Consider the following 9,910-nt stretch of genomic DNA (forward strand, 5'->3'; position numbering starts at 1 on the left):
ATTAATGATACTTATCCTAATTAAACAGCTGCTGAACACAATTAGAATATGAACTATATATGAAATTTATGCTTATCTGTTTTTACCAGGTTAAGTCAAACGTGTTTTTGTATTTCAAGCTTTAGTTAAAAATTCAAATAAATTACATATGAAAAGCATTTATAAATCAAAATATATCCTATCATCTTCTATTGTCTTTTCACGTTGGCTTAGAGGTAAAAAAACCCTCTTTATACCCATTTTCAACCTCATCCACATTATTGAACCTCCATCTGTGTAGGAAATGAGCTGTGGCTTGGAGAAGTTGGTAACCTGAGGGTGCAAGGTCTGAACGAGGCAGCACTTCCAACCCCTCAAGTTCCTTAAGTTTGAGGTTGGTCACAATGGTAGTGTGTGCTGGGGGCATTGTGATGTATACGTGTGTGTCTTCAATTGACCAATGCTTAGTAGCAGGCTTTCGAGCATCATACACTCACTGCAGTTGTTAGGCATAATGGTTAGTGTTCACAGCATGACCATCTGGAATAAGCTCAAAGTGCAACACACCTTCAAAACTCCACCAAACACACAACATAACCTATTCAAACTGTTTTTGCTTGACAACAGGTTCTGAAGCCTCGCCAGAACAAAGTCACTGATATATATACATATATATACATGTAAAGATCCATTTTTCATTCCCAGTTACAATTTGATGCCAAAACAGGCATCTCAAACTTGCCAGCAGTTTGCAAGTGTTCACACGTTGAGGTTGATCATTACTTAATTCATGAGAAGCTTCTTGACATTGCCTGTTCACAAGGTCAAGCATATGGATGTGTTGATTGATGGCACTTTGTGAAAGACCAAGTTCTGCTGACATTTTACAAATGATTAGGCCTCGCTGTTCAACCATTTCAAGCAAAGCCTCATCTTCGACAACAGAAGATCTCCCTGACCTTGGTTTTTCTTCAAGGCTGGTGTCACCTTTCTTGAAACATCTAAACCAGTTTTGTTCCACATGTTTGTTGACAGTTCCTGGGCCTTCCACATCATTAATTTCTTTTGCCACTGCCCTTGCACTCCATCCTTTTTTCTACAAATAGTGTAAAATAGCTCTAATTGCAATTTTTTCACCATTCATTTTCAAAGCTGTAAGATAAAGAATAAACAATTAATGTTTGTATGTTACATATGAAAATAAAGAATAAACAATTCAGCAACAATTGGATGAGTTGCATTACATTAATAATATAGTATGATGATACAAGTTGCATCATCAGTGAAAATCTAAAAAAAACTTTTAACTCAGCCTGATATTCTAAATATACTGCTCTATAACACTGTTTTAACTGATTATGTACATACATGGATTTCTTGCAATGTAATGACCAGATATTACTTGAGCTCTTAATTATTGTGGATATATTTGCTCCCTTACACTAAGCGCTACCAAGATAAAGTACATCATGGTTTTGCTTTCTATTCTAAATATGTGGCTGTTAAAGATCGTTTTAGCCAATTATGTATATACATGTAAGTCGGTTTCATTTGGATTTACTGCAATGTAATAATGTATTGGAGTTTAACAACCTGTTATTAACTGAGCTGTTAATTACCATGGATTTATTTTTTAATATTTTTACATCAATTCTCTATTTGGATATAATAGTAGTGTGATATTTTTTCAGGATCAGACATGTGGAAGAATCTGAATCCTAAAAATTCAAACAAAATAGGACTGCTATATTTTTGTTTATTATTAGATACATTAAAAGATTAATGATCACAACTTATTGAGTTGAAGGTATGAGTGTGAACTGTGTTCATGGCCAACTCTTATTGACACCATCGATCTTGCTACACATATATTTCACACAGTGGTATAACCTTTGCTGAGAGTAGTAGCAATATTATATTATTAACAAATAGTTTGTTAGCTACTGTGAACTGAAATCCATCCCTTGGACAGAGAAAAATTATTCTAAAAGGTTGATTTTCTTAGACATGTTATTCAACACTACACAGCAACAGTCTTTAGTGGTGTTTCATTGGTTATAGCACTTCAAATTATCAGTGCTAATAAGTCTTGCTTGGGTGTTTTGAATTATTTGCTTTTGGAACTTTGAGCAGTATTCTATAGGTAGCATTTAAGTTATCAGAGTGCTACTAAGAATGTTATCTCGATGTACTGATTCAAAAGAAGATATACTGGGGCGATATTTTAAATGTTATCTTCATATGGCCTTTAAGTAAATGGATTTAAGTTCACCAGTGCAAGTCAAATATTTACTAATAATAGAGTATCTTCATTATCATTTGTCATCCTTACTGTTAAATGTATGGTATCATTGACCCTTCTGATACCAACCCCCATGAAACTACCCTTCATACTGTGATGCAAATTCCATTCTAAAGCGATCTAAATTAAAACCTCCTATCAAAATTACATGTTAATTTATTTTCCTAACTCCAACTTAATAATAACAAAGTTGTTTTACTAAAGTCTACATTACTTTTAAAATAAATTGAAACGAAGGTAGTATATTTCAACAGAAGATAATAAAAAGGTTAAAGGGATTCTAATTAAAACCTTCCACCAAAATTTCATGTTTAATTATGTTCCAAACACTAGCTTAATAGTAACAAAATTAATTTACTAAATTCTTCATTCTTTTCAAAATTGACTGAAACAAAGGCAGTGTAATTTCAGCATAAATATGATAGCAAAAGGTTTAAAAGTTTTGACCTACCATCCATGACAGCACTGTTGAAGAAATTCAAGACATTGACCAGTTGACCATTTCCTATTGATTCAACCACCAATTTTTAATGTTTCTCCAGCTATTCTGAATACCATTACTTGACATATTTGATTTGTTAATTCAGTAAACCATCATCAAAAATAATTTCTTAATTTTTATTTATTTTTTTTTTTTTCTATTAATCTTTTAAGAAAGTATTATACATTTAAATTACAAAACTTACAACAAAGCTGAAAATAATATTGAATTAGTTTTGCTATTTGGCAGCCATATGCCATGATATATTAGTTGTACCAAAAGATGACTTGCTAGAAATAGCAATCAAATCAGTTTTAGATTGCATTCTACAACTTTAAAAAAAACTAAAGGACATATTGAATAATGTCATACAAAGTACATTGTCTGAAGAAAAAAAGTCCAATGGATGTTCATGGATGGACTATCTTTGATTATATTATATCTGATTGGTCAGACCTTATCAGGAAGCTAAACAGTGTTAATAACAACTAGCTACTGATATACCATCATCAATAAATAATTTAATGTATTAGGGATATATGAAATAATTATAACCAAATATTTAAGCAAATGTTTAGAGTTGACTCTTTGAAGTTTATACTCTATAGCTTTCACCTTATAGCTTGACCCTAGCTGAGATTTGAAGTATAGCTCTCAGATTTTCCCAGTTTAGAACCACAAACTCATGTATTTCCATAAAAGTAAAAGTGTTATCATAAAGATATTAAAATCAACATGGACAATCAGTACTAGCTTTAAATATTATAGCTAAGATGGCAATCTTCTAAAGAAGTGCATAAATTTTCCCACCAAACAGTCTGGCTAAAGTTTCTAGAACTTTTGAGCTGACAGTAATAAAAAGGCAAGCAAATTCAACTTTAGGCAGAACTATCCCAGGTATATATGAGTCATGTTACTTTTCCCCTGTGTGGTAGTTTCTCACTCATATAATTGATTTTATATTTATTATTATTTTATTTGTTTTAAATATATAAAATGATTTTAATTACTGTTATTATTGTTAAATTCAAGTAAAAATGATTATAATTCTTTCTGCTATAGGGCTTGAAATTTGGGGGAAGGGGATAGTCAATTACATTGACCTCAGTACTCAGCTGGTACTTACTTTAATCAACCCTGAGAGGATGAATGGCAAACTCAACCTCAGTAGGCTTTGAATCAGAACATAAAGATGGATGAAATGCTGCTGAGCATTTTGTCTGGCATGCTTATGATTCTATCACTTCACCACCTTATTTAATAATAATAATAATAATAATAATTTGCTTGTCAGTCACTTGACCTTCACCAGTTGAGCATGTCCCTTAGTAGCTGACGATATGTGCATCTCTGATCACAAGCAGTAGTGGAGAAGAATCATAGTCATGTGTTGAGAAGAATTCTTTGGGGTGTGAATAATTCCCCTCTGGAAACACTCATCCTCCTTAAACATACCTTATTCAGGGTCCTTTTGATTGGGATGGGTTACTCGACCTGAGGAAAATTCTAACTGGGCACTACCTGCAAGGTCATGTACAGTTTATCTTGATATGAGATCACTATGTTGTGCACATATGGTTGTGATGCAGGTGTCTGGTGTACCCTTATTATATAGGTAGTCATAATGGGTATATTGGGCTTTGTATATTTGTGTCCCAGTATCACTTTGATGCCATGTGTTGCTTTCTCATTCAGGAATAATACTGATTTCAAATTTTGGCCCTAAGCTAGTAGTTTTTGAGGGGAGGGGAAGTCAATTACATCAATCTCAGTACTTAATAATAATCCTTCCTATTATAGGCCTGAATTTGTTGTTGTGGGGGGGGGGGACTGGTTGATTACATTGACCCAGTGTTTTACTGGTACTTAATTTATCGACCCTGAAAGGATGAAAGTCAAAGTCAACCTCGGCGGAATAATAATAATAATAATAATAATAATAATAGTTCAAGAACATTTTGGAGGCTCTCTTTCTTTCAGTTTCTTATCACTACCAATTTACTTTCCATATCTTTGGAGTTAATGAAGTGACAAAAAAAAAAAAAAAAAAAAAAAAACATTCAGATTTCTGAAATAACCAATTAACAAAAGCAAAATAAGAATGTTATTTTGATTTTGCTAACTGTTATTTCATGTTAAATTTACTGATTTTCATTTTTTTTCTCTTTTTCTTTCTCTTTGCTTTCAGATTTTTGGCAATGAAGGGGAAAGAAATGTTGGCAGCAATGATCACTAAAGTTTGTTATATAACATCTAGCCAGTGAGTAAAAATATCTGCTTCTAAATGAGACAAGATAAATAGTCATTGCCAAAAATCAACTTCGTCAGATTATGTGGAATGAAATTATCAGTTGAATGACAATTGTCATTCAGCTGGTAAATTGCCATTCAAATCAAAAGCAATTCAAGAAATGTGTGGAAGCTTCAGTCTGAAAAAACATCATGTCATCACCAATTTACTCATGAAATCTGCAAATTTACTGGGATGCTCAAATTTCTGGCTGCAACTGTGTTTGTAAGAAATCCTTATACAAGAGGCATATTCAGTAACCATTGCCATGTACTAACAAACAACTTTGACTTACCCTATAACATCTAAAGTGGAGATTTGTATCTGTAATTCCATATATATATTTATATTTCTTAAAAAGTGTAATGACTATTGCTACAATGAACAGTGAACTGTATTAGGAGATTTACAATGTTTTGGTTGATGTTGACTGTATTAAACTCAAATTATGCATGATATTTTACATGCTTCTTGAACTAATAGGAAAATAAGCAAAATGTGCTGGATTTGATCTCGTCTATTTCTGTTACAAAGTCTAACTTTGTTATAAAACTCAGAACCCAATCTAAAACTGACTAGACTTTATTTTGGTGGGTTTGAACAATGCTAAATATGATTATGTGTATGATTTGTTTGTTGAAGTATTTTTATTAATGATTAATTGTCTCACTCAAGACTATTTCAGCTGATTGTTTAGTTTATAATTATGTGTAATTCAAAAAAATTTTTTTGTCTAACTAAAGTACAAGTTGTAGAATTTTTCGTGTGGTAGTGTCTGCTGAAATGTTGATACCAACATCAAAACTACAAAAGTTTGTAGGTAATATGGACATATTGAAGGAGGGCAGCACCAGCAGCTCTGAACATTTATCTTGATCAAATTCCATGCTTCTTTCCAGTGACGTTAGTTTCATTTGCTGCTTTTAGATTTGGTTGAGTATGGCAGCTTTAGATGAGCTTAAAAACATGAGTGGCTATTGATTCCATTGATTGAGAAAAAATATCATAGAAAGATAATTTCCTTGGTATATTCCAGTTACTAGCCTAATTTTGCTCGCTATAATAACATCAGTTTTTGTTAACCATAATTAATCATGTAACAGACTGCAGTATAACTTTTGCGTTGTTTTTGGAGCTAAGATAGAAAAATATTTTTCTATAGAATTACTTCAGTTTTATGCTCTGTAGTAGTGTTATGTACTTTTCCTCACTAATTAGTAAATGAACACCAATTACTATACATAAACCACTGAATAATTTATTACTAAGTATGTATAGAAGCTAATTGAGAAAGCATGAATAGTGAAAAATATTTACATCCACACTATATTTCAATCAGTTTGGTCCCTGATCATCATAGATCTTATTCCTTGTTATATAGTATGGGACTGTTTTTGAACTTGGAATCTTTATATATATACTAAGAGATAATAACTTTCCTATCCAACAGGGTACTGGTACTGCATAGGAATGTTAAAACACTTAGAAATAAACGTCTCTGGTTATATTCCAATCTAGTATTATAATCTAATCTACATGATAAGACAAATTGTTATTATTTTTATTATAAAATTTGAAACAATTATTATTATTTAATCATCATTCAATGTCGTTATTGAATGTCTATCTCCCATAGAACTTGACACAATCCTCCAACATGTTGAATCCTGTTAAACCATCCTTCCCATGCTCACGTGGAAGATGGTTGTTAAACGATGATGATGATTATTATTTATTATTTTGTCTATATTGGATAGTAGATCGACAGAATCGTTGGAGCGTATGACAAAATTGTTTTGCAGTATTTTGTGACATTTCTTGACTTTCTGAGTTCAAAACCTTCCAATATCTACTTCACCTTTTATCTTCTGAGATAAATAATAGAATGTACACTTTAAGCACTGAGGTTAATATAATCAACTAACACTTTATGTATTTCATGCTGATATTAAAGTTTCCCCTATAATATCTTAAATCTCCCAAGCAAAATGTTTGAACTTGGGATTGTTGTTTGTGAGACTGAGTCACAATGAAAACAATTTTGCTGTGATGACACTGAAATACATGAAGCCAGATTAGAGATCAAATCAAGTGAAACATAGTGTAGATGTAGGAATTAAAAAAAAATAATCATTTGTAGTCTAAAAATGAAGTCAACAGTTAAAAGTTTATTCTAATAATCAATTAGAGATAATGAAGAGTAGGAACTTCCATTTTTATACAAGCACAAGTCTGTATATTTAGCAGAAACTTAATCAGTTTACATATTTTTGTATTCTGATTTATTTTAACCACCAAATTCTCCAAAGAATTTATGGAAGCATACATAGAAGTAAACAAATACAGCACAATCATCTCATTTATGCTTGAATGAAACGTTTCCGTTTCTTATCAGAAAGATAAGGATCACTAAAGAGAATTGAAAATTATATAAAAGCAGTTTGCAATATATTATTCTGAAATGAATTCTATAGAATTTTGAAAACTTTATACCCTATATAGTTCACTGAATATCTTCAAACAGTTATTATAATTCTCCATGTACAGAGAACTATATTAGCATTTAGTCATACATTATATGTCCATGAATAACTTATAATAAAAAAAAAAGCATGATAGTTTCAAACAAAATCCTATGGCTACAAAATCATTCCTCGGAGTTCTATTTCAGCAGAAATGTTATCAAAGAGAAGCCATTGAAATTACAGATCAAATTTCGTATAGAAATATAGACAAAAGATTTAAGTGCTTTACTGGCTATCAATGCTGTACATATTACTTTGCCATTTCAAATGAATTTGTTAAACTGACGCAACAGATACTAATTCATATCAGATACTAATTCAAATTGAAGATCATCTTGTATTGAGAAACACATAGTTTCCATCTAACAAATCCACTAACAAGGCTTTGGTCGGCCCAAAGCTGTAGTAGAAGGACACTTGCCCAAGGTGCCACACAATGGGACTGAACCCTACATGTATATGTACTAATACACAAACACACATATATATATATGTGCTTATACATATATATATATATATATATATATATCTATATATATATATATATATATATATATATATATATACACATACATATATACATATATATATAATTTGATTTATATAATGGTATTACTATACAATAATGCCCTTATATAAATCAAATTATATGTATTTATGGAAATAAATGATGGGTTTTTTTTTTTTCTTTATGAGCTTTTTTCACGCTGACTACTTGATAAATTCTTATAAAGATTTTATCCTTATATTATATATATATATATACACACACATATACAAATACTTATACATGGATATATATGTGTATATATATATATACATATATATGTTTGTGTATAAATATATATATATACTTACAAATATATGTGTGTATATATATAATTATACATTCATACATATATAAGTATATATATACTTATACATACATATATGTGTATATATATATATATATATATATATATATATATGTATATATATATACATACATACATACATACATACATATATATCTGTGTGTACATAAATATGTATATGTGTATATATATATATATATATAGGAAAATGAAAAAAAGCCAGAATGCTGAACTGGAAGCATATTTTAATAAAGATTTTTTCTAACCGGTTTTCATTGCGAAAAAGCAAATTATCAAGAAGGAGAATGAAAATGTTTTTTTTACAAAGAAGTACAAAATGCAGAAAATAGAATATAAAACAATAATATATAAAAAAATAATATTTAAAAAATAAATATACCCATACATTATATTGTCTTTGAGCTTTTGTAGTTCAATAGTAGTTCATGTATAAACTGGTAGGAAAAATAAGGATGCATGAAAAATAGATGCTAAATTATCTAACCACATGTGGTTAGATAATTTAGCATCTATTTTTCAACATAGTGGCAAAGAAATTTTCTTCTTTTTGACCTTATTTATAATCACATATACATATATATATATCTATTTTTATGGATATACATATATGTATATACATACATATTTATGTTTACACACCCATACAAATATATACATACATATATATATATATATATATGTGTGTGTATATATATATACATATATATATGTATATACATACATGTATATATATGTATATACATACATGTATATATATGTATATACATACACGTATATATATATGTATATACATAAAAGTATATATATGTATATACATACACATATGTGTACATGCATGTACATATATATATATATATGTGTATGTATATATATATACATATATGCATGTACCTATACATATATATCTATATGTATGTACATATATATATCTATACATACAAATATGTGTATATACCTCTGTGTGTGTGTGTGTATATATATATATATACACACACACACACACACACACACACACACACACACATATATATATATATATATATATATATATATACACGCACACGTACACACACACACACATATATATATATATATATATATATATAAATTTAAGGAATGGAGTGAACGCATGTTATAACTGCATACTTTATTCCGACATATGTTTCGAAGAATTACAATTTATGTAATCCATAGGAATCGTCGATGTTAAAAATGTAAACTTCTCCTCAGGGAAATGTATGGGGATCATCTTAAAACGTAAGACATTATGACTCAGTCCATTCCTTAAATTTATATATACTCAAATACCCAAAATATCAAGGAGTTTCTGCCTCAAAAGCAAGAATTACACCACAGTTATTTTGTGATCTTTGCTACCCTGGTTTCTATTAACCCATTTATTCTATCCGAATTATTATTAATTAGGATAAAATAAATACATATAATTTACATATATAT

General features: G+C 29.8%; 1 protein-coding gene across 12 annotated transcripts in view; it reads left to right on the forward strand.

Annotated features, from left to right (window-relative positions):
- Window positions 1-7,683, forward strand: part of LOC106883071 (uncharacterized) — a 116,416-nt gene extending 108,733 nt beyond the window's left edge. For all 12 annotated transcript variants that reach the window (XR_016242575.1, XR_016242576.1, XM_089355073.1 and 9 more), the window contains one exon: window positions 4,951-7,683. The gene's annotated coding sequence lies outside the window, so the exon portion shown is untranslated. The remainder of the gene's footprint in view (window positions 1-4,950) is intronic.
- Window positions 7,684-9,910: the final 2,227 nt, after the last annotated feature.

This window comes from Octopus bimaculoides, chromosome 7 (assembly GCF_046866305.1).
Source record: "Octopus bimaculoides isolate indiv1 chromosome 7, ASM4686630v1, whole genome shotgun sequence".
Taxonomy (NCBI): domain Eukaryota; kingdom Metazoa; phylum Mollusca; class Cephalopoda; order Octopoda; family Octopodidae; genus Octopus; species Octopus bimaculoides.